This window comes from Podarcis vaucheri (assembly GCF_965113315.1).
Source record: "Podarcis vaucheri genome assembly, chromosome: 8".
Lineage (NCBI taxonomy): Eukaryota > Metazoa > Chordata > Lepidosauria > Squamata > Lacertidae > Podarcis > Podarcis vaucheri.
Window position 1 is genome coordinate 21,378,142 of NC_138766.1, and position 24,998 is coordinate 21,403,139.

Sequence of the window (24,998 nt, forward strand, 5' to 3'; positions counted from 1 at the left end):
GAAATATGCACAGCAATATGGCTCCATGTGGTTGAGGCCCCCCAGTTTATTAGTATACATGGTTAACCTTCTTGGTTATTAGTTTATTAGTAGACAAGGTTAACCTTCTCTGCCTTCTCAGTAGTGGTGTCTGATCTGTGGAACGTGCTCTCATCAGATGTCAAGGAAATAAGCAACTATCCTACTTTTAAAAGACATCTGAAGGCAGCCCTGTTTAGGGAAGTTTTTAATGTTTAATGCTGTATTGTGTTTTTAATATTCAATAGGGAGCTGCCCAGAGTGGTTGGGGAAACCCAGCCAGATGGGTGGGGTATAAATAATAAATTATTATTTATTATTATTATTTATTATTATTATTATTAACCAGGAATATACATTTGACTACAAGCAACATATTGGCATTCCAGTACAGTGGTACCTTAGTTTAAGAAGTTAATTCATTCCGGAGGTCTGCTCTCAACCTGAAACTGTTCTTAACCTGAAGCACCACTTTAGCTAATGGGGCCTCCTGCTGCCACTGGGCTGCTGCTGTGCGGTTTCTGTTCTCACCCTGAAGAAAAGTTCTTAAGCCGAGGTACTATTTCTGGGTTAGTGGAATCTGTAACCTGAAGCGTCTGTAACCTGAAGCGTATGTAACCCAAGGCACCACTGTATTTAGTTAATTGCCTTATTTCTACTCTTCATTTCTCCTCCTCCTCCATTAAAATCAGGAAAGGGTAGTCTGTAAAGGCAACCAGGGCTTAGCTGACCAACTGAAATATCAAGTAATATTTTTTTAAAAAAAGTTTTCACAGAATCTCAAAGCCACATTATTTCCTCCCCCACACATCCTTCCCTAATCCATTTGAATTCAGTGAGGCTCAGGGAAATATTTCTGTCAGCCTCTCAGGCTGGTGATCAATTCTATGCACCGCTCATCCAATCTCTGTCAAAAAGTAGTACAGTGGCCAGAAGTTTCGAGACCTACTCTCCACCTCTGTTTCCAAAAAACAGTAATGTAATTTTTATATTGTTGGAGCTACCAGCTCTCAACTCAGCTCATGCAGTTTTTCTCTCCCTCTTGTTATGATGGTTATCCAGCCACATTAGCAGGTCTACTTTTCTTTCTTTTTATTAAATTTTATTAGATGTTCCAAAAAAAGAAAAGAAATAGAAACAATACATAACCATACATAAAAACATTTATCTACACAATTTTCCAGAATGCAGACTAGAAAAGAAGAAAGACGAAAGATAAAAGAAACAAGAAAAAGAGTGAAGAGAAACAATACTTTTCATAATCAATAATGCCAAATTCATACTTCTGACATTACAATATATAAATCCTAGTTAAAATATTATAAAAGACTTTCACCACATGTCTCTAGGTTATCTAATTCATCTTTACATCTGTTCTTCAGTCACTTCCTTTCCTTAAATTCTTTCATAGTCCATCTATTCTTTGTATTCCCTGTATTCTTCACAAGTTTAGTCTAAGCACAACAAAACTTTCGTGTTTGATCCCTGTTTGTGCAAATATTCATTTAAGCATTCCCATTGTTTGCAGGCCTACTTTTCTGGTAGACCCAGGTGCCAATACAATGGGTTTAAGCATTTTCAGAGCTGTTTCCTTGAAGGTCAAACTTATACACTAGCAAAGCTCAGAGCCCAGCTTACCTGAGCAGCCTTCTTTTGTGTGTGTGTGTGTGTGTGTGTGTGTATTTAAATTTTCTGCTTTGCAATTTTAAAATACTCATTCTTACATCCTTAAGATATCGATGACTTACCTTCTCTTTCCATGGTTTATTTTACAAATCATAAATCCCTGCATATTTTACAGAAACTATACCATTCAGTATTCCATCATTATATCCATCAAAAGTTATTTATACTGTTGAATTTATCTTATTGCTGGCAGCGGTTTCAGCTGTACAGTTATTTCCCATATATTCAATAAACGTTTTCCAGTCTTCTTTAAACGTATGTTCTTTTTGTTCTCTTATTCTATATGTTAAGTCTTCAAGCTGCTCATATTCTGTCAACTTAAGTTGTCATTCTTCTTTGGTTGGGACCTTGCTCATTTTCCATTTTTGGGCTGACAACAGTAGTGGCATACATAAATAAGCTTTTTTGACACCAGGGAATTTCCTGTACTCCCCAGGGGGGGGGAGTACTTTTAAAAATTTTAGCTTTATTAATCCTTTCACTATTTCCATGGTTTATTTTACAAATCATAAATCCCTGCATATTTTACAGAAACTATACCATTCAGTATTCCATCATTATATCCATCAAAAGTTATTTATACTGTTGAATTTATCTTATTGCTGGCAGCGGTTTCAGCTGTACAGTTATTTCCCATATATTCAATAAACGTTTTCCAGTCTTCTTTAAACGTATGTTCTTTTTGTTCTCTTATTCTATATGTTAAGTCTTCAAGCTGCTCATATTCTGTCAACTTAAGTTGTCATTCTTCTTTGGTTGGGACCTTGCTCATTTTCCATTTTTGGGCTGACAACAGTAGTGGCATACATAAATAAGCTTTTTTGACACCAGGGAATTTCCTGTACTCCCCAAGGGGGGAGTACTTTTAAAAATTTTAGCTTTATTAATCCTTTCACTATTTGTGTGAGTTCCACTGACCACACTGTGACTCTCTTTTTTGTAAATAACTGGCTTGTTTTGTTTCACTTATAGCATTTTTTGAAATGGATGGAGATGACAAAATATTGTTTTAATTATTATTATTTTGCCACACTTCCTGTAGCAGATGTCTGCAGGAAACCCACAAACAGAACCCAGGTACCAGAGCACTCTTCCTTCCTGCAGTTTCTAGCAAAGCCTCTCCTCCTCCAAGAGGGGAGGTGTTGTGGGCGGGACGCGATTTCTGCATCATGCAAGGGGGTGTTACGCCCCCTGCCCCACTCACCTAGCTGGCGCACCATGCCCACAGGTAAGCACCCAACCGGGCGGCTTGGAGGGGGTGTGGTTTGCAGTTTAACTTACTGCTGCGCCAGCCATTCTGCTTCATTTTCCGCCTTCTCGTCACGAGTCACCCACCCTCCACTCCCTTAGAGCTTAGGGCTTAGTTTTTCTCTTGACCTTGCTATGGACCTTAGGTTGGTCGCCCAGGTTGCACAGGGGGCCTGGTAGGAATTTTTCCAATTGGCATTAGGCCTTTTGGTTTTTTCACCTACCTCGTAGCAATCGTCACAACTTTCTTGGTATTGGCGGTTAGGTTAGGCATTGGAATGTGTTGATGGTGTATGGAAGGGCTAGGTGTGGCCATCGCCTACCCCTTCAAATTTGGGTATTCTGTTAAAGAAATCCGGCAGTCGTGGATCCTGTCCGATGCCTGTGTGGCGGGGGGCCATGGCACAACCCTCGGTGACATCAGGGGAGAGCTTATAGTTGTATTAGCATCTACAGGCTCCACCTTCTGGTGAATAAACCCCTTTGGGCTCACTCCTCTCCGAGTGGGCGGAGTCAATCTGTCGTGGTCCAATGCCTAAGCCAATACCTTCTCACTTGCTGTAATCAATAAAGTTGTGGCCTTTTCTTGCCCATTAACCTTATACTCTGTGTCTGTGCGTCTTCATTCCACAAAGCGGGGATCGGGTCCTCGAACCACAACTGATATTCAGAAGCACGACTGCCTCTGACAATGGAGAAAGCCCAGCAGAAATTGCTTTGCATGATGCTAGGGTCGATTAAGGTTCCCAAAACAAAATCTTAAATCTTCCTGTAGAATATGTAGCCTCTCCAAACCATTCAATCCTACTTTCTGTGAATTGACTTATCAGCCAAATTCAAATGAGCTTCCATGTGAAAGGAGGTTGTGTTTGGAGCATTGCGGATTGGATCGATATCTAGGCGAAAAATTCCCCTTTGTTTACTATGAGTCCAAAAGCTATTTAATTCAAATCTCTCCAGCAGGACATTAATCTCTGGGACATTAATTGCCTATTTAATAACTCTACATTGCTAATTAGGCTACTAGAGTGATAGCTGGTATTTCTGCAGTTTCGTTTCTAGTGAAGTGTGTTCATCAAGGGAAATTTGGAAATTTTCATTCCACTCCTTGCTTGAAAGAACATGGATCTACTACTTAGTATAGTTTTGTATAACTCAGCCCTCTTTAGATATTAAAGCTGCAAAAGGGCAACAAGAGTAGAAAAGAGCTACAGAACTGCACTTTTCACCCTCCCTTCTCCCCCCATGTTCAGCCTCCCCATATCCATCTGTAACTCCTACAGTGGAGACCCTTTTCTACTTTTGGGGGCTCCATGTGTTCTTGATGAAGGACCTTGATCTCTCAGGCTTCAAAAAACAAATGGGGAACCTCCCTGCTGCAGAAATTGCACCAAGCACAGAGAAGCTAGAAGGAGCCATGCAGCGATGAGGCAGAATTTGATGTGGGGACCCATGGCCATTTTCTACTTGTGTTGCCCTTGACATCTATGAGGGCTGAAGCAGCTGAAAAAAGAGGTGGTTTTGAATGCAGAGCTGCAGGTGGTGTTCCGGGCACTGGGGACACCATGGTGGGAGTCCTCTTCCTACTTAAACTCTGAGGCAGTAAATGCCGTATTTTACAACCTCACATCTGAGATGAATAGCTAAACCCACTAACCCCCCGCAGCTAGTGAGCAAGAATAAGTAAATCCATAAATAAAACATATTGAATGGAAAGGTTTTGGTTCGTCCTTTAATTTGTGTTTCTAGGATTTATAAACAAAGTGGAATTTCCAAATTCAGAACTGTGAATGCAAAATCCTTTGAAGTTGTCTGCTTATGTTAATTGTAATCTAAACTTGATTAAACAAAATATACTAAGCAGAACTTTCTCTCCATCTACCTACTAGTTGCACTCCAAAGGAAGCCTAAAGTTAAATTCTCTTCAACATGGGGTAAGGGGATAGCTTTTATGTGTCTGCTTAATCCAAATATTCATGGGTAAGATCAATTTGTGGCATTCACTTCTTTTTTAAAAAAGAAATGTTAGGTAACAATCAGATTCAATACACATGCTTAAAATACATTTGGAAGTGAAGTCTGTTTTCATTGATGTAGCAGATGGGTTTCTGGAAAAGATAAGAGGAACTCGGTTGGAGGTAGACCAGAGGCTATTTTTGACATCTTGTTAGAGGGACAGATGATGCAACAGTAACTTAAATAAAAATTTTGTAGCCTTGAGTCATGTTTAGCAGAAATCAATTCAGAGTTCAAATGAGTTGAAAATGCTTCATGTGTGTTTTCAAGGTTGAAATTGTCTTTTACATTGTGAAAATTCCTTGAAGTTTCCTGCCATACAGTGGGATTTAGCATTCTTGTTTACCCTTCACTCATCCAAATTAAAAGCACAAATGCAATGTTATGTTTTCAGAATAGCTATTTGGTAACCAAACTTATATTTATGTTTTCTGCTCCAAAGTATTGTCCAAGGTCTGCAGACATGTGAATAATAAAGTTTGTTGTTGTTGTTTTTTGTTTTAAAAAGGTGAAGACATTCTTGCTCCTGGCTGCCTGTGGGATATGTGGATAATTGGGCCAGTTTAAAATTAGAACTCTTAACAGGGGTTGACATGTACACAGACTGGGGAAGTCTATATATATGATTGAAAGAAACCTCTTATTTTCTAGAGTTCATTATCACATGGCAAGAGCCCTGCATTATGCACACACTTGTAGTATATACAGTGGTACCTCGGGTTACAGACGCTTGAGGTTACAGATGCTTCAGGTTACAGACTCCACTAACTCAGAAATAGTACCTCAGGTAAAGAACTTTGCTTCAGGATGAGAACAGAAATGGTGTGGCGGCAGCGGGAGGCCCCATTAGCTAAAGTGGTACCTCAGGTTAAGAACAGTTTCAGGTTAAGAACAGACCTCCAGAATGAATTAAGTTCTTAACCCGAGGTACCACTGTATACACATGTTCTGTGAAATCAGTGTGTAATTCAGGGGTGTAGATGATGTGCACATATCCTCTCATCTGTCTGCCATGTGTTCAGTGATACTTTGAACTATCCATTGCACACTGATACGAATGTTGCATCTTGTGGTTTATTTACCTGTGGTTTCACCTATACAGATTTTCCTGTGACTCTTGTCATCAGATGATGGACTTGCATGTGTGAACATGCATACTTTCCTTACGGATACCATTCTTGTTTCTTGTATGGGATTGGAGGAAGGCTACCCAGTTCTTTATTTCTTTCATAATTTTCGATCCCTCCCTTCCTCCCACAGGAGCCCTGAGTAGCAGATAAGCTATTAAAAAGGCAAATAAAATGAAATAAAGACATTGAAAAACAATAGGGAGTCCTAAAAGCAGTCACATACCCTTATTAATAATAATACCAAGGTTGCCAGCAACAGTTTTTTTAAACCATCAAATACCTGGTAATCAGGGTGAACATTCTTCCTGAATGAAAGAGACACAGACACAAGATGGTTTCTATTGGAGGGGGTGGTACTCTTTTGGGTACTTGGACCCTAAATCTTTTAAGAGTTTATGTCCTAGTCCTGACAACTTGAATCGAATCTGGTAGCTACCTTGCTGACAGCCAATGTGCTGCTTTCAGGTTTAGTGACACATGGTCCCATCAGGTTGCTCCAATTACCAACCTAGAGATGATATTGTGCACTAGCTGCAGCCTTCGGACCATTTTCAGGGGTAGCCCCATATAAAGCATGTTGTATTATTCCAAGAGGGAGGTCGCTAGAGTATGCACAGCTGAAGCCAGGCTGTTGTGGTCCAGGAATTGACATAGGTGGCAAACTAGCCAAAGCTGGGCTTAAGCACTCCAGTGGGACTCCAAACACAGATTGGATCCTCCAGTACTCCCATACTATAAACCAGTTCCTGCAGAACGAGTGCAGCTCCTTCCAGAACAGATTGCACTGGTCCTGATACCAAAATTAGAAGTGTGGCCGCAAATGTCTAGACCAGCTTTTCCCCATCCTGGTGCTGTGCATTTTACAAATCCCATCAGCTCCAGCCTACGACATCATCAATGGTAAAGGGTTATTGGAGTTGTAGTCCAAAGCCTATCAGGTTGAGAAGACCGGTCTTCACTGCTCTGAACCAGTTAATGACAGAAAAGGGGAAATATGCCATGAATTGGGGCCAAAGGATTTCCCCCCCTTCCACTCACATTTACTAGTGAATGTGACAAATGTGAAACCCAGCTGTGGTCACCTGATCATGTGAAACAATATGTTTTGAAACCAACTGGATCTGCTTAAGTTGTTGGAGTTTTCTCTTCAGAATTTATGACATCTCCTCAATCAATCAACCAACCAACCACCAGTGTTGAAATCAATGCCACCTTCTACTGTGATGTTTGGACAATGGATTTATGAAGTGGGGTGGACTTCAAAATAGCCACTTGCTAAATCATCTGTGATGAGTAAAACAGTGCTTTTGGTGAGCAGGCAGAAAAGGAAAACATATAAGATTGTTGTTACCTCAGCTCCCACCAGCTTGAAATGACTAACATATGCAGGTATGGCCCAAATCCATAAATCCTCATATAAACCTCCATACCTACCTAAGTGCAAACTTAAGCAACGGGGAATGGATTCATTCACATTCTCTCAGAACAGATGATTAGGCCCAAGTCAATATTCCTAAATGTCTTGCTTAATAAACTCTCAAGTATGCATCCTCAACAACAGGTCGACTCTAGTCCTTCTGATGTGCCTAGTTCCAGAAGCTTGATTCTTTGAACACTTGTGCTATCATACAACTGACTTATACTCCTGTCAGAATCCCCTGTGACCATTTGAAGAGCTGGGTAATGTGCAGGTTTTGCCCTGTCTCACATTAATTAGATTGCTCTACAGAGGCTACTTTTTTTTTTTCCTGGAGGGCTGCCTAATGACATTGTAAAGAGCAGAAGTGGTGGTGCAACCATTTAACTCCTGCATGGTTAATTAATGATACAGAGGCAGCAGAGCTTGAAATAATAATAATAAAAATAGCCCCTTCACTTCGCTGCAAAGCCAGAACAAGCTGAGGTGAAATGGGCAGCTGGAAACCCAAACTGTAATTATTTGCTGTGTTTGCAATTGGTGCAGATTTTGTTCACACAGGGCGTGTTTGGGTCTTTTATCTGAGGGCAGGGAGAAGGGAGCCTCTTAAAGCTGCTGTCTTGTTCCCTCACTTTATTCGCACTCTGGTACTCCCCTTAATGAGTGCAAGAGGGGATTCATCGTGTGGAATAATAATCTGAGTATTTGGTAGTTGAGAGCAGCTTCCCATGACAACTGTGTACATGATCATGAAACATAATTGCTGTTGCTTCTCCACTCTGAATCTGTTTGTTTGATTTTCAAGGCATTTTGTACAGCTTTGAAAAGCAATGTTCTCTCTCTCTCCCTCTCCCTCACTCTCTTGCTTTTGCTTCTCCCTGCAACCCCCGTTAATGCCATGTTTTTGACAGCTGATTCTTATATTGCTGAAAATGGTTCTTACTCTTCCATGGATCCATTTCATGCTGCCTCCAGGTGGCATGGAAAGAAACTGCATTGGTATCTTCTCCCAAGCCATCTCAGCCATTCTACAGGTACTGGGGCAAAGTAGGAAATGGGCAGGTGGGAACTGCCATTTCCATGCTTCTCAGAAGAGAGGCTCTAAGTCCACTTGCTAGTTGTGGATCATAACAGAGGCCATAGAGCATTCATGGAGAAAGCCGTTTAGGTTCAGTGATGTGTTTTGGTGGATTCAACCATTTAAGGAGGAGCTGGAATCCTCATTGTGCTCATTCAGTGCCCATTAATGCTAGCCATCATGGTCAACAGTCAGTGAAGATAGAAGTTGTAGTCTAGCAACTGGGGTGGGGATGAAGGGAGTGGCATTCTGGCAATTCAGCCAGAGGCCATACACCTTGTCCAGCATGAAGGAGGGACAACAGCGATATCTTATCAATTTTTGTAGAATTTTTACTTGTTTTCTGTCCTTGTCTTACTTACATACGGTGCCCTCTTTCCCTTTCTTTTGAGGAGCATACTCAGAAGATTGATACATTTTACTGGCCCCTCTTCTGTTGATTTTTTTAAAAAAACAAGCTCACATCTAAACCTATTGGCAGAAATATCAAGGAGATTTAAGGTTTATGTAGTAACCCAAAAGATTAAAGCATTGAATCAATAACGATTTATATTAGTAGCATCTTCTTCTTCGGCGAGCACTCGTAGCCAAATAAGATTGTCTTCCATGATCACGGTCTTAACAGTGAGTCTGTAAGTGACTGTGGAGGCCAATTCTGGATCCACATGTCCTTCCACAGTGGGGACATAGGTTTCCGAGCTGGAGTTGATCATGGTGAGGGTTTGCCAAATGTGCCTTCCTCTTAGAACATTTCTCCTTTCTTTCTGAGTTTGAGTATCTTCAAAGTCTATGACAACTTTGGTAAAGGCTGTTCTCCAGTTGGAGCGCTCGGAGGCTACTGTTTCCCTATTGTCAGTGTTTATACTGCATTTTTTAAATATTTGCCTTAAGGAAGCCTTTTAAACTCTTTTGCTGACCACCAGCATTACACTTTCCATTTTTAAGTTTAGAATAGAGCAGTTGCTTTGGAAGATGATAATCAGACATCCAAACAACATGACCAGTCCAACAAAGTTGATGTTGAAGAATCATTGCTTCGAGACTGATAATCTTTGCTTCTTCCAGTGCACTGGCCTTAGTTTGCCTGTCTTCCCAAGAGATATGTACAATTTTTGGGAGACACCATTCATGGAATCTTTCAAGGAGTTGGAGATGGCGTTTATAAGTGGTCCATGTTTCACAAGCATACAGTAAGGTTGGTAGTACAATAGCTTTGTAAACAAGCATTTTGGTTTCCCTGCAAATGTCCCAGTCCTCAAACACACTGCACTTCAGTGGGGAGAAAGCTGCACTCACAGAGCTCAGGCGATGCTGGATTTCAGCATCAGTGTCAGCCTTTGTGGAAAGATAACTGCCCAGGTAGTGACCAACACTTTCCAGTGTTGCACCATTGAGTTGGATTTGTGGCACTGCAGAGGGGTTGTTTTTGTGCTTGTTGGTGCAGCACTTTGTGTTTTTTTGGATGTTGAGGGATAGATCAAGCTTTTCATAAGCTTCTGTGAAGATATTTAGGATGGCTTGGATGCCATCTTCTGAGTGTGCACACACTACATTGTCATCAGCAAATAGAAATATGGCAGTAGTTTAAGTACTAGCCAGTGCTACCCTTGTGGATACATCTAAGTGGGGAATATTTCTATTTGCTCTTTTAACAGCACCATTGTGAATTTGAATTCCTGGGCATGGATTTTGATAGTGTACTTCAAATGTGGGATTAGATGAATTAATCATTTAAGATACATAAACTTAACAACAAAGTATTTCTCTTAGTTGCAAGTTTCTTCTTTCTCATTTGCTGTTAGAAGAAGAGTAATGTTGCCAGACTACCATTAAGAAGGGGCTGTGGGAGCAGTGTTGTTGAGAGATTGTGGACCCGAGTTATGTGTTGCAACATCTGATATTCAAATAATAGTTGAGAGATAAGCTTCTAATTTAGGCAAGTCACTGTCTCCCTCAGGGAGCCACCCGACTGCCATGCAAAATTTGACGAAAATTATAATACTGGCCTGCTCCACAGGGTTATGGTGAGGATTATAGATATAATATATATAACGAAACCACATGGGGAAATGCCCACATAAATGCTAAAGTTTATTTCATTGCGGCTTGCTTTTCTGAACTTTGACTATCTATATTATACAGTGCTCTGTTGTGCTAGGTGTCTATCCTGGGAGATTTTTTTTCCTGCAGCCTTGCATGGATCAGGATTTACACCAATGTGAATGAGAGTAAAATTGGGCCTTTAATTATCTTTCTCAAAGATAAAAAGGTCTGTTGACTTGGAAACCGTGGATAAAAGCATAAAGCAATTAGTGGAGACAACATAGAGGTAATTCCTAGCAATGTCTCTAGGGGGGAAAATGTTTGGCTTCAGTGCACAAATTGTTTATGTACATTGCCCTGAAGTTTCTACTTCTGTACCAAGAGAAGACTGATAATAAAAGCTGTAATAAAATTCAACCCCCCCTCCAAAAAAGGCCTCATAAATTGGCAAAGAACAAGCAGACATACATAAAGTATTAGTCTTGTGTATTAACAGACCTCTACATCTCATGTGTATGGTTGGGTAGACATGATAATCTCACTTTTAAGATCACACAGATTAGCAAGGGAAGTTGTTTGCAGGAATGTGTGAATACTTTCCACAGATATTTCTGCTTTACCAAAAATATTTCACATTCAGGGCATTTATCCACAAAAGTGAATGCATAATTTTCAGAAGGGTGGCATTTTTCAAATGTTTTTCTCAGTTCATATCCTATCGGAAGATCAGCCCCTTTCAAAATATTAATTGGTTTTCTCTGTGTTCCTACCTTTCCTTGTCCAAATGTTGTCTGTCTTGCTGCTGCAGATGACATAAGACTGTTACTAAAAGAGCACTTTTGTGTTCTGTTGACTTATTTTTTTCCTACCCCCCCCCCCGGATCCACAACAACAGTTTGGAAACATGCAGCTTTATTTGGGATGCTAATTTGTAGTTGTAAATATCTTTATTCTAAAAATTGAACCCTAGAGGTACACATGGCATCTGCATCCCTAGACATTTGGGAATTGAAGAAGGAGAAAGTTGGTTTGTTGAAAACCAGATGCTTGTGAAATGTTGTACAAAGTCACTGGTTCTCATTGGTGGAGAGGGAACCTGGCTCAAGATTAAATCAGGTGTCTTCCCATAATTGGGCAAGTTGTGTAACTGTCACTTCTCTATTCAATGTATTGAATAGGGTTGCCGCACTGTGGCAGCCAACATATGAGTGTCATTTATCAATGATCATCTGAACCAGTTCTGAAAACTTTGCTATCTATAATGCACTTCACATTATGTTGTGTTCTTGGCTTTGTATAAAAACTGGTTAACTTGAAGGCCTGGAAAATGCAGCCACATTTTTCTCAGTGGGTGGTATTCTGGATTGAGATACATGCAGGATGAGTTAGAGTAGGTTAAATTTACCCCCCCCCCCTTTGTTGGTTATAACAAATGTAACAAAATGCAAAGCTCACTCTTTGACTGTTGCAAGTAAATCCTATCACAATCCCACATTGAGGCTACTAGCCTTTACTCACCTACCTGGAAATAATCCCTACTAAACTCAGTGGGTCTTGTTTCTTGTAGAAAGCAGTAGAGGTATGGGTATGTTCCAGAGTACAGTGGTACCAAGATTTAAGACCGTAATCCATTTCGGAAGTCCTGTTTTAAAACAAAGCGGACTTAAAACAAGGCATGCTTTTCCATAGAAAGTAATTGAAAATGGATTGATCCTTTCTAGACAATGAAAAACACCCCCTAAAACAGCAATTTAGCATGAATTTTACTGTCTAACGAGACCATTGATCCATAAAATGACAGAGATGGGTTGTCAAGAGGAGATTTTTGGATTTGTGAGACACTGGGGAACATTCTGGAACAAGCCAGACCTGTACAAGAGAGACAGACTTCTCATTAGCCAGGATGGAATTGGGCTACTGATGGTTTAAATAAAGAAGACCGCAAAGCAACTTTTAAGCTGATTGTAGGATGAATATATTTCTTTCTTATGACGATCTTGAACAATGGGGCATACCTCATACAATAAATTAAATATACCTAAAGAGTACAGGTTACTGGATGTGTACAGTGGAGTTTTACAGTATTTTCTGTTTTCACATGCATTGTTGACAAAGTTCATAAGGAAAATCTATTTTGTAACAGAAATAAAGATTACAGAAGTGCATTAACAATGTTAGCGCTAAATGTAAGAATGAACAGTCGTGTCGTTTTACCCAGCAACAGTTCATATGACAAATTCCATAATAGATTATGAATCAATGAGAAGATCTAAACTACTATCTGGCAGAGCTCTTTTAATGGCTAATAAAAGATGCTTTTTGAGTCGAAGTATGTAAAGAACTGTAGACTCAAGCGTGAGACTGCAATTGTTCATAATGAAATAAATTGGTACGCTAAGCTCTGCAGGGCCGGTGGAACCATTTACGCTGTAAAAAAGAAGAGGAAAAGAGGTGAATTACTCTGTTTTCAGTGTACTACTTTACTGCTCTGTGAGGTAGTGGGAAAGCATAAAGGAACCTGGAGTGTGAAGGTTATAAAGCTTTGCAATTTCTTCATTGAGTTCTGACTACTTCTAATATGTAATTCATTTGTTAGCATTTTGCTTGAGACATATGTTTATGTGCCATGGGTGGGGCACCTGCCAGGCATATTTCCAAGGTTTTCAAAGCCAAGGGCTTTCAATGCCCCTTGCTCTGTGGGTCCCAAGCTTAGGAACCCCATGCAAAGGATTTTGACAGGTGGGCATGGCAATGCACCTGTCTGTCATGTGACATTATTATGACATCATAAATATTTGGATTTTAAAAAACCCTTTTAAACCTTTTAAACAAGGCCTTTGGTTGATTTGATTGACATCCTATGCCCTTTTAAAATGTGGTGGGTTTTTTTTTTGGGGGGGGGGGTTATTGGTTTTTTATTTTTATTATGTATTTTGTGGTTTTATATTTTGATTTTATTCTGTAAACCACCCTGAAATCTCCAGGTATCATCATCATCATCATCATCATCATTATTATCATTATAATGTATATATAGCCCTATACCCAGGGGCCTCAGGCCAGTTCACAGAACAGGGTGGTATAGAAATTCAATAAATAAAATAACATAATCCAGAAATAATGCTGACATTGATTCAGTTGCAAAGGGCACACATTGCTCTGAAGACCAGTTGTTGGAAAGGTAGGATGAAATATGTTTTAAATAAATAAATTTTCCATTGGGGCACAAATAAAAGATGAAAACTGTATGGGTCATATCCAGCATTAGTCAAACTCTAAGTATATGCACCAAAATCAAATTTAATCCACTTATGTTGATGTGTTTGCTTTGAGTATGACAGTTAGAAATCAACCTATGAGTGTCAGGGGTGTCCATCTGAATTTGTATCACTATCTGCATGATTCATTAATACATTTTCGTAACTAGGTGCCTGATACATAATTCAGGACCGATGACTAGTGTGAGCAAGCCATTACAGATCAAACATCAGATGTGCACATTCTGAACAGTGCAAAGACTGGTCCCTTGTTACTCCAGAGGGCAGGAATAGACATACTGGATTTAAAATACCTGGGATAGATTTCAGTAGACCAATGGTTGCAATGGTAAAGCACTCTGACAATGAGGCCAATTGCATACACGGCCAGTGGCTGTGCTGAAGGTTTTTCAAGCAGAGGCTGGATAACCTGTTGGGGGATGCTTAAGTTGTGGGTTTTTTGTTTTGTTTTTAAGTTAGCAGAAAGATTAGATTAGAGGAGTGGACCTTCAGGGTCCTCTGCAACCCTAAGATATCAGTGCAATCAGTTGAGTACCGTATTTTTCGCTCTATAAGATGCACCAGACCAAAGGGTTTTCTTGTGTGTGTGTTTGTGCCTGATTAGCTGCTCTCCCTGTGCAAAGGTCAGAGGGGGCAGGGTTTCTGTTGAGTCAGGTGATTAGCTGTGGGAGGAGCTTATCAGAGCTTGCAGGGCAGATGATCATCCAAATGTCATAGACCAAATGGAGCAAACAGCACGCAGACCTAGTGGTGGGAGGAAAAAATCCTTAAATAAGAGACACGGGGGAATGATTAATGGACTTCAATGTCTGTACACTAATGCGCAAAGTATGGGAAATAAACAAGATGAGCTTGAGCTCTTGGTACAGCAAACTAAATATGACATAATAGGCATCACTGAAACTTGGTGGGATAAGTCCCACGATTGGAATGTAATAATGGAGGGATACAATCTATTTCAGAGAAACAGACCAGACAAGAAAGGAGGAGGAATGGCGTTATATGTCAGGGATGTGTATACCTGTGAAGAGATCCAAGATTTAGAACCTCAAAGCCAAAGTGAGAGCATTTGGGTCAAAATTAAGGGAGAGAAGAATAACAGAGACCTCATTGTGGGAGTTTACTATAGATCCCCAAGCCAAACGGAGGACATAGATGATGCCTTCCTGGAACAGATGGCCAAGCATGCAAAAGGAAGGGAGATAGTAGTAATGGGGGACTTCAATTACCCGGATATTTGTTGGATGTCAAACTCAGCCAAGAGCATAAGGTCAAACAGATTCCTCACTGGCCTTGCAGACAACTTCATTGTCCAGAAAATGGGAGAAGCAACAAGAGGAACAGCCATTTTAGATCTGGTCCTAACCATTGTTGATGACTTGGTTAGTGGGGTAGAAGTGGAAGGATCATTAGGCGCAAGTGATCATGCTCTTCTGAAGTTTACTATACAGTGGAAAGGAGCAGCCAAGCATACTAGGACGCTACTTCTTGACTTTAAGAAAGCCGACTTCATAAAACTTAGGAAAGTGCTGGGTGAGATCCCATGGACAGTAATACTAAAAGGAAAGGGAGTTCATGATGGCTGGGAGTTTGTTAAGAGGGAGATAGTAAAAGCACAACTTCAGGCAATACCAATGAGACGGAAACATGGAAGGTGCCTAAAGAAGCCAGGGTGGCTATCTAAATAACTTTTAACTGAGTTAAGATTAAAAAAGGATGTGCACAAAAAATGGAAAAGGTGGGAAACTACCAAAGAGGAATTCAAACAAATAGCCAGCACGTGTAGACACAAAGTCAGAAAAGCTAAAGCACAGAATAAACTCAGGCTTGCTAGAGAGGTTAAAAGCAACAAAAAAGGCTTTTATGGGTATGTTCGTAGCAAAAGGAAGAACAAAGAAACAGTGGGGTCACTCAGAGGAGAAGATGGTGAAATGCAAACAGGGGACACAGAAAGGGCTGAACTCCTCAATGCCTTCTTTGCCTCAGTCTTCTCCGATAAAGAAAACAATGCCTGACCTGAAGAATTTGGAGCAAATGATTCAGCAGAGGAAACACAGCCCAGAATAACTAAGGAGATAGTACAGGAATACTTGGCTAGTTTAGATGTATTCAAGTCTCCAGGGCCAGATGAACTGCATCCAAGAGTATTAAAAGAACTGGCAGATGTGATCTCAGAACCACTGGCAGTCATCTTTGAGAATTCCTGGAGAACAGGCGAAGTCCTGCAGACTGGAGGAGGGCAAATGTTGTCCCAATTTTCAAAAAGGGGAAAAGAGAGGACCCAAATAATTACCGCCCAGTCAGTCTGACATCAATACCAGGGAAGATTCTGGAGCAGATCATTAAGCAAACAGTCTGTGAGCACCTAGAAAGGAATGCTGTGATTACCAATAGTCAGCATGGATTTCTGAAAAATAAGTCATGTCAGACTAACCTGATCTCGTTTTTTGACAGAATTACAAGCCTGGTAGATGAAGGGAACGCAGTGGATGTAGCCTACCTTGATTTTAGCAAGGCATTTGACAAGGTGCCCCATGATATTCTTGTAAAGTAACTGGTAAAATGCGGTCTTGACTATGCTACCACTCAGTGGATTTTTAACTGGCTGACTGACCGAACCCAAAGGGTGCTCATCAATGGTTCCTCTTCATCCTGGAGAAGAGTGACTAGTGGGGTGCCACAGGGTTCTGTCTTGGGCCCGGTCTTATTCAACATCTTTATCAACGACTTGGATGATGGACTCAAGGGCATCCTGATCAAATTTGCAGATGACACCAAACTGGGAGGGGTGGCTAACACCCCAGAGGACAGGATCACACTTCAAAAGGACCTTGACAGATTAGAGAACTGGGCCAAAACAAACAAGATGAACTTTAACAGGGAGAAATGTAAAGTATTGCACTTGGGCAAAAAAAATGAGAGGCACAAATACAAGATGGGGGACACCTGGCTTGAAAGCAGTACATGTGAAAAGGATCTAGGAGTCTTGGTTGACCACAAACTTGACATGAGCCGACAGTGTGACGCGGCAGCTAAAAAAGCCAATGAAATTCTGGGCTGCATCAATAGGAATATAGCATCTAGATCAAGGGAAGTAATAGTGCCACTGTATTCTGCTCTGGTCAGACCTCACCTGGAGTACTGTGTCCAGTTCTGGGCACCACAGTTCAAGAAGGACACTGACAAACTGGAACGTGTCCAGAGGAGGGCAACCAAAATGGTCAAAGGCCTGGAAACGATGCCTTATGAGGAACGGCTAAGGGAGCTGGGCATGTTTAGCCTGGAGATGGAGGTTAAGGGGTGATATGATAGCCATGTTCAAATATATAAAAGGATGTCATATAGAGGAGGGAGAAAGGTTATTTTCTGCTGCTCCAGAGAAGCGGAAATGGAGCAATGGATCCAAACTACAAGAAAGAAGATTCCACCTAAACATTAGGAAGAACTTCCTGACAGTAAGAGCTGTTTGACAGTGGAATTTGCTGCCAAGGAGTGTGGTGGAGTCTCCTACTTTGGAGGTCTTTAAGCAGAGGCTTGACAACCATATGTCAGGAGTGCTCTGATGGTGTTTCCTGCTTGGCAGGGGGTTGGACTCGATGGCCCTTGTGGTCTATTCCAACTCTATGATTCTATGATTCTATAAGACACACCTAGTTTTGGGAGGAGGAGAACAATAAAAAAAATATTCTGAATCTCAGAAGCCAGAACAACAAGAGGGATCACTGCGGTAATTCAGTTGCAAGATGCAATCAATTAGTGGGCATTCAAATGATGAGAAATCAAGTGACATACATGCATCTGCAAACTACCACACTGTGGGGGGGTGGTTTAGCCACTCAAATGCGGCTGCGCCAGCTCTCCCCACCATTGCGTAGCTGTTTTCCACAGGTCACCCACCCACCACTCCCTTAGTGCATAGCCTCTTGCTTGACCTTGCTATGGACCCATGGTTGGTTGCCCTGCTTGCCCGGGGGGGGGGGGGCTGGTAGCTTTTTCCAATTGGCAAATTGGCACCGGCCTCTTGGTTTTGTCACCTATCTCATAGTAATTGTCACAACTTTCTTGGTATTTGGCGGTTAGGCATTGGAATGTGTTGTTGGTGTATGGAAGGGCAAGGTGTGGCCATTGCCTACCCCTTCAATTAAGGGTATTCCGTTAAAGGAATCCAGTGGTCGTGGATCCTGTCCGATGCCCTGTGTGGCAAGGGGCCATGGCACGACCCCCGGTGACATCGGGGGAGAGCTTATAGTTGTATTTTCATCAACAGGCTCCCCCTACTGGTGGTTAACCCCTCATCAGACTCACCCCTCTACGAGTGGGTGGAGTCAAAATTGCAGTTGTCCAATGCCTAAGCCAATACCTTCTCACTTGCTGTAATCAATAAAGTTGTGGCCTTTTGTAGCCCATTAACCTAATATCCTGTGTCCAAGTGTCTTTATTATTCCCAAGCGGGGGACGGGTCCTCGAATCACAATAAAGGCAGGATAGTTTATTTTGAAATCTCTCTCTCTCTCTCTCTCTCTCTCTCTCTCTCTCTCTCTCTCGCTCACTCTCTCTCTCTCTGGTCAACTGTGCATTTGAATGTCACAATATTACGTTTTAAGAACATGAAAAAACCAATCACATCCAGTGCTTATAAAGTAAGTTGAAAAACAATGCAAGATGGAGAAACCCAACTAAAATCGGTCCTTTAAAATTCAGAACATTTCAAAGCTGTACTGCATCTTTGGGAGAAGAAAATTCTTTTGACAGTGCTCAAGAAAGGGGATCCAATTTGGTACAAAACTATTTCAACTTTGTCCTGAATCTTTTGATGTCAGAAAAATGTGCCAGCTTAGACTTTGAAGTGAATTCCCAAATTTTATCTATTCATCCATTCATTAATAATGGGTGTTACATGAAACCTCCATTTCCTTGCCAACAGCATTCCTCCTGCTGCTACTGTGTATGAAAATAGTTTTTTGTGTTCTTTCCTTATTGAGTCATCAGCATAATTTCATAATAATAGTAGAGGATCATATGGGATTTCATAACCTAATATACCAAATTGCACTTCCACAGCATGCAATAATAGTATCTTCCAATATATCCAACACTTAGTTCTTATTTATTTTACTTTTATTTGTGGAGTTATATATCATCTTAGCATTGCTTTAGAACAATTTCCCCTTATATGCATATTTAAAGAAGACCTTTGTGCCCTTCCAAGTCTTCATATGCACAGTATATTATTTGCTACATCTTGTTCCCACTTAGTCATGGTCCCATTTTCTGGCATTTCTTCAATGGCCGCTGCTTTATTTGTTGGGAAAACTCACAATAATGCCTCATCACACATTTTGCATTTTCAGATGTTACCAAAAGAGAGAGCAGAAGATACCATGAGCTAGCTGTTGCATGCCTCTAACACTGAGTTATTTAAGGAAAAGAATGGGCTTCTTTTCTATAGATGTTATATGCCTAGTTATATTACAATAAAGAACACCATATTTTTCACTCTATAGGAGGCACCGGACCATAGGAGGGGGAGAACAGGGGAAAAAAATTCTCCCCCTCTCTACTCAGTGCCCCTTCAGCGAAGCGGCAGGAGAAACGGAGCCCCTTCCATTTCTCCTCCCGCTTCGCTGAAGGGGCGCTGTGCAGCTCTCCCTCTCTGCTGAAGCCGGGAGAGCAAGACTCTTCTGGCTTCAGCAAAAGGAACCCAAAGCCTTTGGAGCGCAGCGCGAGGACCCGCTGTGCTCCAAAGGCTTCAGGCGGCTATCCCTGAAGCCTAGAGAGCGAGAGGGGTCAGTGCGCACCGACCTCTCTTGCTCTCCAGGCTTCAGTGAAAGCAACACGAAGCCTCCGGAGCGCAGAGGGAGTGATCCCTCTGCACTTTGGAGGCTTCGCGTTGCCATCACTGAAGTCAAGGTGCCTGCATTCGCTCCATAGGATGCACATACATTCCCCCTTAATTTTTGGAAGGGAAAAAGTGTGTCCTATAGAGTGAAAAATATGGTATATTATTGTTAATAGTACTTATTTAGTGCCTACACTGCTAGCCACTGCAAATAAATAAAGCGCAATAAAACAAACAACTCTGTCATTTGTTAACTGCACTTACAGTTTTATAATAGATAAATAATAGATAAAATTATTAAAGAAGAGAAAGAGGAAGGACAAAGAAAAATGGTAGATTAATTGATGGTGAAGAGGAAAAATAAATGAGCCAGAAACAGAGAGGAAACTTCAGAATGTATCTCAAAAAAATAATTAATAGTAATAGAATATGCTCAGGCATGAAATGAATGTTGAACCAATGAGTTTTGAAGTGTTTTAAAGATATAAAGTAGGGCAGGTGCATGTCGCGGGTAGAATTCCTGAAACAACCATTTCCATTCTAAATGTCAAAAAGCAAAGTTGTGTTCAGTGTATTAAATTATCAGTCTAAGTTGTTAAATGTATTGACCATGAAGGATAGAATGACCAGCAGAATTCTGAGATGGCAGTTTGCTACCCAGCAGCCAAACTACATTAATCATTTGAGGCTGGTGGTGGTGAGGTTGGGAACAACCTTTGGAAAGGTTTCCATGCCTAGTGCAGCAAATGTCTGTAGGGAATCCACGGTGAAATATACTCAGAGTCAAGAGTGGATTTCATGCTCTTTATTCAGCTCATAGTGGTGAGGAGGAATGAAAGTCCCCTCAAAGTATCTGCTTTATGTACATTATTTACACAATGGGCTGCACGTGATTGGCTAATTCCGGAATTCTCCTGTAGGCCAATCAGATTGTGGATTCACTTCCATCTGGAGCTGGATTGGTGGCTTCTGCAGACCAATCATACTGCTGCATTGTTCTAGGACCAATCAGACTGCTGCATTCTGAATCCTATTGTTCTGGGACCTATCAGACTGCTGCATTTTGGATCCTATTGTTCTAGGACCAATCAGGCTGCTGCATTTTGGATCCTATTCAACTCGTTGCATAACACCTGGTATCCCAATACTCCCCCAAAAACCTGCCTCCAGAGAGGAGGTTGAAATTGGCTGTCACCTTGAGCCTCATTTACCTTACAGGATTGTTGTAAAGAATAAATGTGCGATGGGAGGGATCATGTACAACACCTTCAACAGAAAAATGGAATGAAGTACTATTTCAGCCATAATCTATCTTGAGTCCCTGTCAGGGGAAAAGGCAGGATATACAGTGGACCCTCTGGATACGAACTTAATTTGTCCTGGGGGTCTGTACTTACCCTGAAAAGTCTGTATCCGGAAGTGCTGCTTGTGTGCACGCACGGAGCGCGCAAAGCGCTTCTGCACACACACGCATGGCGAAACCCGGAAGTATACACTTCTGGGTTTGCCGCGTCCGTAACTTTAAATTACATTACCCGAAGGTAACGTAACCTGAGGTACCACTGTAATGATAAAAACAATGATAAAAACAAATTAATAATTATGTAATTGGCTCAAGGTGACAGGTATATGACACATTTTTGTGCCTTGAGATCATACATGAGAGGGACACGGGTGGCACTGTGGTCTAAACCACTCAGCCTCTTGGGCTTGCCGATCAGAAGGTCGGCGGTTTGAGTCCCCATGACAGGGTGAGCTCCCATTGCTCTGTCCCAGCTCCTGCCAATCTAGCAGTTTGAAAGCACACCAGTGCAAGTACATAAATAGGTACTGCTGCAGCGGGAATATAAACGACGTTTCCGTGCGCTCTAGTTTCCATCACAGTGTTCCATTGCACCAGAAGCGGTTTAGTCATGCTGGCCAAATGACCCGGAAAGCTGTCTGTGGACAAACATTGGATTCTCTCGGTCTGAAAGCGAGATGAGCGCCGCAACCCCATAGTCGCCTTTGACTGGACTTAACCGTCCAGGGGTCCTTTACCTTTATGTTTACAGGGGAATTTACACGGGAGAAGCTTCTTGATGTAGAATAGGATGTCCCTATTTTCATTGGAGAACTGTTGGAGGTTATGTGACCCATCTCCATACTAGATCCTTTTTTGTTGTTGTTGTTACAAGCGACCAGGCAAGCTTTCATATGTTATCATTTTGTTACAGGGGTACCTCAGGTTAAGTACTTAATTCATTCCGGAGGTCTGTTCTTAACCTGAAACTGTTCTTAACCTGAAGCACCACTTAAGCTAATGGGGCCTCCTGCTGCCGCCGCATGATTTCTGTCCTCATCCTGAAGCAAAGTTTTTAACCTGAAGCACTATTTCTGGGTTAGCGGAGTTTGTAACCTGAAGCGCATATAACCTGAAGCGTATGTAACCTGAGATATGAGAACAGAAATTGTGCTCCAGCGGCGTGGCAGCAGCAGGAGGCCCCATTAGCTTAAGTGGTGATTCAGGTTAAGAACAGTTTCAGGTTAAGAACGGACCTCCGGAATGAATTAAGTACTTAACCCGAGGTACCACTGTATTGTAATTACCATTATTATCTACAGAAATGAGCTCCCTATAAGTTCTTGTTTGTGGCTATGCATCTGCATATGAAATCTCTCCTCGCTGTTTGCAGTTCTGAACAGTTTCTCAAAAGCAGAAAGGCTTTTAATATAGTATCCTGCTGCTCGAAATGCTAAATATGGAATTTCCCCCTCCATTAGTTTAGAAGTTAGCTTGTGTGCAAGTGCTTAGAAGTTGTTGTGGCCAGGCCATTTGTGTACTTCGCTTTAGTGTCTTTGTGTGTGTTCTCAAGCTTTTCCCGCAAGCTCACAATTGATCATGGCTGAGATGTCAAATACCTTGAGAGGACGAGGGAGGGAGAGATTGTTTAAAGATAGGAAATAAACTGCTGCACAAAGTGCACAGCAGGAGGCAAAAAGGGAAATTGAGTTCTAAAGCTGCTTAGAAACTCTAGCTTAACTGGGAAGAATGAGTTGGTTTGTGGTAAGATGAAGGGGTGCTGAACACTGTAGAATCACATTTATTCCTGTGGGCTGGGAAGCCTTCATTAGAAAGGAATATGTGAATTAAATTGTAAACAATTATGGAAGGACAAATGTCATAAGGCTGTGAAGAACAGGGTAGCTTTGTGCATGTGTGTACAAGGGCAGAAATGATAGAAGGTCACTCTCAACCAAGTCCCATTGAAATGCTTCCCTGATTCCCTCAGCTGTAAGACTTACAGAAAATATGGTTTTTGTCACCAGGGCAGAACTGTGGAGCAGAAGTACAGGACCCCACTCCACAAAGTGAACAGCTTAGCTCCCAAAGAAAGCAGCATTGGCTTATCACATTGTAAGGCAAGTTAACATATTGTTAAATAAGTTACATAATGCATATTACTTTTTGAATTGGAGAGGGGTGGCTGCAGGGAGGCTAAGACCATTAAAAGTCCAGAGTAAAAAAAAAATTATAATCACCAGAATCTCATGGTCTTGGTTTCCTGATGGGAAAGTGGTTGAACTTTGCCAGTCCTAAAAGAGATACTGTTTTGGAATGCATCAATAATACAAAATCATTGCAGTGTTAAGTCTGGAAGGAAGAAGCACGGTTATAATTTTAGCAGTGCTGTTTTCTAACATGTTGTCATCTCATAACTGCCGCAAAGCTGCATTAAGTTTGAGATGACATCCGCTCTCGCCCTTCTGCATTAATCATTCAAAGTGATGTCACCTTCTTGTTTATAGCTGTAAATCACACAGTCAGATTGTGACTGTTCTTAATCTAAAAAATCTACCAGGCATTTCCCTAAAGACATATTAACAGCCTGGCGGGGTACTGGGAGGTGGTATTGCATGTTTGCTTCCCTACAGGGTTATTTAGCATGTGCACAGTGAGTGGAGTTACCAATTGTGTTGTTTAGTCATTTAGTTGTGTCCGACCCTTTGTGACCCCATGGACCAGAGCTCGCCAGGCACACCTGTCTTCCACTGCCTCCCGCAGTTTGGTCAAACTCATGTTCATAGCTTCGAGAACACAGTCCAACCATCCCATCCTCTGTCGTCCCCTTCTCCTTGTGCCCTCAATCTTTCCCAACATCAGGGTCTTTTCCAGGGAGTCTTCTCTTCTCATGAGGTGGCCAAAGTATTGGAGCCTCAGCTTCAGGATCTGTCCTTCCAGTGAGCACTCAGGGCTGATTTCCTTCAGAATGGATAGGTTTGATCTTCTTGCAGTCCATGGGACTCTCAAGAGTCTCCTCCACCAGCATAATTCAAAAGCATCAATTCTAGGGTGCTCCAAAACTTTCTCAAAAAGTTTTCTTTCCCAACAAAAAGGCTTCTGCTTCTCTGTCTCTTCCAGTGGGTGTGACACTGGGATGACTGGAAGTGGGGGTGGGGCTGTATAGTCTTTCTTTCCATTAAGCATACATCCATTGCTCTGTAGCCTCCATGGCCACCCCTGTTTTTTGACCTGTGGAAGTCATAATGTCTTCCCTGGGTTTAACTGAAGCATAGGAAGACAGCAATGAAAGGCCTAAGGTCTGTGGCAGAAGAACAGCACGTTGGAAAGCCTTTGATTCAAGCCATTGTCATCTCCTGGAAGCAGTGCTACTTTTCTACAAACAAACAAACAAACAAACAAACAAACAAACAAATGAGGTACCAGTACTGTGTACTGTTATGTGCTGCCAGGAAAAAACCAAAAAGCGCACTGCTTATAGGAAACCCCAGCAAGGATGTCATTTGGTTGTCAGTAAATGTGCACATCCAGGAAGGCTGTAGAATGCAGTTCATAAGGGAGATGATTTGCTGAATGGGAAAAGATGACTTATTAAATTCCTCTGCTACCTCAAAAGTAAAGTAAGTTGAACACACACACATCCAATGTATGAGAAATTCAGTGAAATTTCCCCTCCCCTTTGATAATTTTAAAAGGCAGCATTTTTATACAAATATGTATAATGTACAATAAACTACACCAGGCTTCCTCAACCTCGGCCCTCCAGATGTTTTAAGACTACAATTCCCAGCATCCCTGACCACTGGTCCTGCTAGCTAGGGATCATGGGAATTGTAGGCCAAAAACATTTGGAGGGCTGAGGTTGAGTAACCCTGAACTACACTTACAAAACAGAAATACTAATAACAAAGAACACTCCAGGTCTGACAGCTGAGCTAATAAAATATTATTTCTCATTGTGGA

General features: G+C 41.5%; 1 protein-coding gene and 2 long non-coding RNA genes across 3 annotated transcripts in view; 1 reads left to right on the forward strand and 2 right to left on the reverse strand.

Moving 5' to 3' along the window:
* CDH10 (cadherin 10) overlaps nucleotides 1–24,998 on the reverse strand; it is a 408,163-nt gene that overhangs the window by 348,479 nt on the left and 34,686 nt on the right. The window lies entirely within an intron of this gene.
* The window catches only part of LOC309538884, a 65,781-nt gene that overhangs the window by 13,116 nt on the left and 27,667 nt on the right, over nucleotides 1–24,998 (forward strand). The window contains exon 2 of the long non-coding RNA XR_014222457.1: nucleotides 23,063–23,155. This is a non-coding gene — a long non-coding RNA (uncharacterized lncRNA). The remainder of the gene's footprint in view (nucleotides 1–23,062; nucleotides 23,156–24,998) is intronic.
* LOC309538980 lies at nucleotides 12,196–23,713 on the reverse strand. Its single transcript, XR_014222573.1, has 3 exons — nucleotides 23,276–23,713; nucleotides 21,151–21,315; nucleotides 12,196–13,063 (listed from the first exon to the last, which is right to left on the reverse strand). It is a non-coding gene; the product is annotated as an uncharacterized lncRNA (long non-coding RNA).